Source organism: Leptodactylus fuscus, chromosome 1 (genome assembly GCF_031893055.1).
Source record: "Leptodactylus fuscus isolate aLepFus1 chromosome 1, aLepFus1.hap2, whole genome shotgun sequence".
Classification (NCBI taxonomy): Eukaryota; Metazoa; Chordata; class Amphibia; order Anura; family Leptodactylidae; genus Leptodactylus; species Leptodactylus fuscus.
The window spans coordinates 152,731,195-152,738,317 of record NC_134265.1 but is presented as its reverse complement, the minus strand read 5'-3'; positions in this window follow the sequence as shown (position 1 = coordinate 152,738,317).

The following is a 7,123-nucleotide window of genomic DNA, read 5'->3' as shown; positions in this document are numbered from 1 at the left end:
CTTACTGGGCAAGTATTGGCGGAATTTTAGCCTCCCTTTGAAACTGATCAGAGACTCATCAATTGCAATGTTCTGATCAGGGATGTAGGACTCTGCAAATTTGGAACTAAAGTGGTCAATGACTGGCCTAACTTTGTATAAGCGGTCAAAATTTGGGGCATCTTGGGGCGGGCACTGGGAATTATCATTATAATGAATGAACTTTAGGATACTTTCAAACCGCTTCCTGGACATAGCCATTCGATAGATTGGAGTGTTGTGCAAGACGTCTGTACTCCAATACTGACGAATTTTAGGTTTTTTCACTATGCCCATATGCAGAATAAGACCCCAGAAAATCTTCATTTCTGCTGCATTTACTGGGGTCCAGTTCTGTGGCCTGGCATAGGAAGAGGTGGCATTTTGTTCCAAAAATTGTTCAGCGTACAAATTCGTTTGGGCCACCATAAGATCTACAAACTCATCAGAGAAAAAGATTTTGAAAAAGTCATTTTCTCTGAAGCCCTCAGTCTCAATTTGTATTCCTGACCGGGCAACAAAGTCAGGAAGCTGAGGCTCATAATTTTCTGGGGGTGGGGTCCACATGGGCTCTACAGGTGGGGCAACTAACTCAGCAATTGTTCTGGGGTGCCTCCTTTGGGGTTGCTCATCACTGGAGGAGGAGGAGGAGGAAGAAGAGGAAAAATAAAGGAATGGGGCATTTTCCTCTTCTCCCTCGCTGGCGGTATCAGTGTCAGAGGCCAGTATGGCGTACGCCTCTTCTACTGAAAACCTTCTTTGGGATGATTGGGACATTTTTGTGTGTGTGTGGTGTTTTACTTGAGTATATAAAACTTTATTTCTTGAAACTTTATTTCTTGAAACTTTATTTCTTTGAAACTTTTTCAGTGTGGGGTGTGTGTTGTGCTTTAACACGTGTATTTTATGTAAAAAACAAAACAAAAAAAAAACCTTCCCTTCTATCAAAAATGGAGCTATATATAGATTGAAAAAAAACTGAGCCAAAAATCACAAATGTGACCAATAACGTATATTTTATTACTGGTCAATTTGCGGTGGCGAGTTTTACAAAAAAAAAAGCTTGTGCACAAACAAAATTCTCTTTTCTACCTACTAGAAAAAAAAACTGAGCCAAAAATCACAAATGTGACCAATAACGTATATTTTATTACTGGTCAATTTGCGGTGGCGAGTTTTACAAAAAAAAAAGCTTGTGCACAAACAAAATTCTCTTTTCTACCTACTAGAAAAAAAAACTGAGCCAAAAATCACAAATGTGACCAATAACGTATATTTTATTACTGGTCAATTTGCGGTGGCGAGTTTTACAAAAAAAAAAGCTTGTGCACAAACAAAATTCTCTTTTCTACCTACTAGAAAAAAAAACTGAGCCAAAAATCACAAATGTGACCAATAACGTATATTTTATTACTGGTCAATTTGCGGTGGCGAGTTTTACAAAAAAAAAAGCTTGTGCACAAACAAAATTCTCTTTTCTACCTACTAGAAAAAAAAACTGAGCCAAAAATCACAAATGTGACCAATAACGTATATTTTATTACTGGTCAATTTGCGGTGGCGAGTTTTACAAAAAAAAAAGCTTGTGCACAAACAAAATTCTCTTTTCTACCTACTAGAAAAAAAAACTGAGCCAAAAATCACAAATGTGACCAATAACGTATATTTTATTACTGGTCAATTTGCGGTGGCGAGTTTTACAAAAAAAAAAAGCTTGTGCACAAACAAAAAAAAAAGAAAAGGAAAAAAAAATGCAAAAATGCAAAAAAACCTAACAAAAAAAAAAAAAAAATTTTGGAGAAATGCCAAAAAGGGCTTTCTCAAAAAGGGGAGGGAAGTGAGTCTCTTTTCTGCACAGAATGCAGAGTTTAGGACCCAGAAGCTGGAGGAGCCAGACAGTCTCAGATGCCTCGGTCAGGAAAGGGTGGAGAGGAGATGGGAGGGGGGACGGGAGACGGCAGAGGGGAGAGATGGGCAGTAGAGGGCTGGCTGGGAGAGGACCTAGGACGTCTGGCAGAATCTGATCGAGGTATGACGCAGCGGTAACGCAGCCATCTCACGCACAGGGCTCACAGGGCAGCACGGGTTCTGCTCTGCTCGCAATTCCCAGAGGGAGTGATGTAAGCAGAGCAGTGTCCGAAGTTTACACTGCCCTGCACGCCATTGATTGGTCAATCTGCCATGATGCTGGCAGATTGACCAATTAAAACATCTGGAGGGGGTCGCACCACTGTACGCCCCCCAAACACTCGACAGGGATTGGTGCAAGGTGTAGCTCCAATCACTGTCACTTTTGTACCGATCTGTCGGCACAGATCATTGGATCTGTGCCGGCAAGCTGCAATTGGACATTGCGAAGCAATCGTCCAATTGCAGCGATCCACGTGGCAGGGAGGGGGTTAAATCTTCCGATTCATGTAAAGAAAGTTGTCTGCTGTCATGGACAGCAGCAACCTTCTTACAGTTTCCGTGTCTTGAGACACGGAGGCTGTTTATAACCATGACGTATTATTACTTCATGGTGCGCGAAGTACCTCGCGTCCATGACGTAATAGTACGTCAAAGGTCGCTAAGGGGTTAAAATCAGCAAATTTTCACTTACCATTCCCTGCTCCTACATTAACAGGTAAAGGCATATTTTTTTTAAAAAAAGCAGTGGTGGCTGTCCGGGCCCCACAGCGGTTGCCACGGCAGTAGGTACACCCCTGTATATTGTTCATCACACCTTAAAACTGTACTTGGTTTATTGTTACTTGTTTTTTTACATGTGAAAATGTCAAGCAATTTGATACATACTGTAGTTTTATCTGTTTTGCTCAATGTGATAACATATGAAGACTCATGTGTAAGTCTGTATTACATTATATTTTAGATCTGGTGCCAAATTGTTCCCAAAGCCTAATCTAACAAGATTGGATCCCATTATCAAAAGTAATATATTCTGTAATATATGTCAAAGAAATAATCTACATAATGGGACATTCATCTACCACACTAAAAATATCAATTCAGTCTGAGATTATTTCAATGTTAAAATACATGTGCAGAGAAATTATACAAATTATAAAACCTTATGCTGATCAGAAATCGTGAAGGAAATGCTAAGTACAGAAATGAAAATCCTATTCATTAAAGACTCGAGGAAATCCTTACACAGCAGGTGACATTTGGAATCCAAAGCAGCAACTAACCTGAAATGTTAAATACATTTCAATTGAAAATCGAAGTAAAAACTGAAATCCTGTCTTCCTAATTACATCAGGGAAGACAGGCTTGCACATTCCAGTGAGCGCCCTTTATTGGTTTGCAACACTGAGGCACCTGACTTCCTAATTACATCATAGAAGACAGATTTGCATATTCTTCTCATGGTCCCTTGCAAAGTGGAGTGCTAAAGGCTTAATAAGTCTCCACACACCTATATGGTGGTCTCTCCCCAAGGAGTGACGATACCCCCCTTACCCCGTAAAAATACATGTAAGGCATCTGATTCTTCACAGTAAAGCATGCTATTGCCATAAAGTAATGTACAAGAACTTGTAATTAACATTTTCTAGAGAATTCATTTATTAATAAAAATAATTGGGTATAAAATAAGAAAAGTAAATCCTGTAATTTAATCCAAATTAAATTAGAGCCATAAATAGGGATGTAAATGGTGATGGGGAAGCAGATAATATTTTCTACTGCAAATAGCTGAATACTGTAAGTAATAGCAGACAACCTATCACTCATCCAGAAAAAGTGGGACAGATTTCGCAGCAAATTGAGAGATAGTAGCACTGTATAGACCATGTATGCATGATCTAATAAGGCTCCTTACGGTGATGCATCCTCAATGAGACTTAGTATCTTGTCTCTCCCTCCTAGATATTCCATGACGGAGTGTAGGTAGTATTATTAAACAATGGCGGCATTAAGGAATCACAGCAATTCAGCCACAAAGTGGCAGACCACATACAGTTATAATGAGTTTACTGAGTGCAATGTAGCATAGTTTATAAAAGTCACTAACATTTTGTATGGAACGCTGCAATAACTTCAGAGTCCCAAACCTTCTCTTGCATTAACATCAGCCTAAAAACTGTGCACCAGGAGCTTTATGACATGGGTTTCCGTGGCCAGGCAGCTACATCATGGCCAAACACAATACTCTGTGATGGAGTGATGTAAAGCACACAGTCACTGGACTATGGAGCAATGGAAAGGTGTTGGAGTCATGAATCTTTGTCTGGAAGTTTGATGGACAAGTCTGGGTTAGGTAAACATCTGCTTGACTACATTGTACCACCTGTACAGTTTGGTGAAGGAGGGACAATGTCATGGCCTTTTCTGGAGTTGGCTACAGTAAAAGGAAATCTCCATGTTTCAGCATACCAGATATTTGTATGTTCCATTTTTGTGGGAACAGAATGGGGAATACCCTTTTCCATTTCCGTCTAACTTTGAAGCAATGCATAGCTCTATCTTCTATCCCATCAAACATCTTTGGAATTAACTGGAATGGAGATCTAGGCTTTCTTATACAACAATGTCTGAACCTGCAAATGTTCTTCTTGATGAAGGGCCAAAAATACTGACAAAGAAGCTATGAAAGATCATGAAAGATCCTATAGGTCTGGATGTCTAGATGTCCTTATAATTTGTTTGTGTATGTAGTGTATATCTGTCCTGCAAGGAAAAAAAAACTCAGAAACAGTGCTGACTATGGGATGTCTGTCTGGTTTAGCTAATCCATTCTTTAAAGAGATGGACATTAAAATACTGGGTCACATGTAGGTGGCACTAGAAAAATATTTGTATTCCTTGGAAGGACAGTCATTTGTCATCCTATCCTGTAAACTCTGTTATAAAATCCCTACTAGTAGGATATCCACAACTTTCACAAGGAGAAATAATACCATTTGTGAAACTGTAGTTGTAAGACTAAGGCCCCACGTTGTGGAAATGCAGCTTTTTTGGTTGCAGATTTTGTTGCAGATTTTTGAGCCAAAGCCAAGTATGGCTACAAAAGGAATGGGAAGTATATAGGAAGTTCTTATACTTCTCCCTTCTGCTCAATCCACTCCTGGATTTGGCTAAAAAAAAAACGCAACAAAATCTGCAACAAAAAAAAGCTGCTTTTCTGCAATGTGGGACCTCAGTCTAAAATGGCTAGTTTTAGAGCAGATGGTGCCTAAAATAGTACAATAGCATTCCTAGGCTGGAGCTTTTCTTAGTATTCTGCTTTACACAATACACAAATTAACACATTTTGGTTCCTGTGAAATCCTGCATTTTTTCACACCTTCTCTTGCTTCTCTTTTGACAGCTGTTCCTTACTTCTTCTTTTCTCACTGTGTATGGAGTACAGGGGTGTGTGAATTTAAGAGAATATAAGGGTGGGCGATGGTAACTTCAAGCAGCTATATCTTGGGAATTATGCAGCTGCAGCTATATATCCTAGATCCCAATCCAGATTCTATTTTTAACCAGTGATATCTCTGTAAATTATACAGGTAGAACTGCATTACTAGAGTCATATGAAAGAAGAGAATCTCCTCTTTCATATGACACTAAGTTTCTACGTTTTATAATGCCAGAAGTGACCTTCAACCACCTTCATTTTCTCTTCCCTTCACAGAGCCCCCTACTGTGTAACAATGGAAGCAGGAGTGGTCTCAAATAGTGGAGCAAGGGGAAGAGTGAAAAGATGCAGGATTTTACAGAAATGAGTCAAAGTTTGCTAATGAAGTATATTATAAAATGTATTAATGACACAAATACTTCCAGAAAATCAGAAGTTGTTTGAAAGTTTAGCTATGCTTTAAGGGTGAAGAATAGGAATTATGCACCCCACACTTGCCAAGGCCGAACCACTTACTGTCCAGAAGATCCACTTTTCCCATGAGACATATAACAGCATTGGTTTTGCTGTTCAATGAATTGACTTTTTAAATCCAAAAAGCACCAGTCAATGTGAACAATATAATTTAGCTTACACCCCAGTCATAGAAGTAATTCAGACATGAGCAAATAATAAACTCAATTTTGAATGTTGTGAGAGGAGAAATCTTGTTTTTAGGTCATTGGCTAATTCAACCATAGAAAGTTCCCATGTTCCTAGCACAAATGTATAATTTATTATTTAGCTCTCACAAATAAACACGTTCAGCAGCTAAAATATGTCCCTGCATAAAATAGGAACTGCCTTGTAGCTTTAGTAGTTATTATGGGATTTTTAAGGTTACATTCAATGCAAATGAAAAATAATACAGGTAAAGGGGTGTTCTGAGTCACTCTTCGGTCTATTAATGCCTGTGAGGCTAACATATGGTATAAGGCTGAGGCCCCACGTTGCGTATACACAGCTCTTTTTCTTGCAGATTTTGCTGCAATTTTTTTTGAGCCAAAAAAAAAAAAGGAATGAGAAATATCTAGCAAGCTCTTATACTTCTCCCTTCTGCTCAATCCACTCCTGGATTTCACTCATAAAATTTCACAAAATCTCTAGGTTTCTAGGTTCATGTAACTACTGAAAACCATTTATTTCAAGACAACTTTGTCGCATTTGATAGAGCTTTTGATTCTAGTTAAACAATATAATGCACTGTATTTAAAAATGTTGCTGTTTTCAGCCTGAAAAATTCTCTAAAGTTAGTACCAATGACTGTCTTTTTTCCTTCCAATTTGCTGTTTACTCCCTGTTACCAGCATAGTTCCATCTTTAGAAACCAGTAAGACAGGAATTAGTGAGTTGGGGAGCTAAAGGGTGCAAGGCAGGTTTCTCTTCACAAAGTAAATAATGGAGGGGGGCAGTATGTCTTTACATCCTCTATATGTCTACACACAGATCTGCTACTCTGTGCTCAAAGTCCCAGCAGATCTATAGAAGTATGTGTATTTACTTTTATCTACTTCTGATTAGCTGCTTGAGTTAGCAAGCAACTCTCCTAATTGAGCTTATTGATCCTCTATTTCTGTGTCAGGGATCTTTTTAGCTGCATTATAACAGGAATTTGGAGTCCAGGGTTACTAGATCTACATTGTGTTCTCTTGGGCGTTTCTCAGCTGTTACTTTACTATTTTACAGTTATTCCTAGTAGACTTAAATATAAAGAAAGCA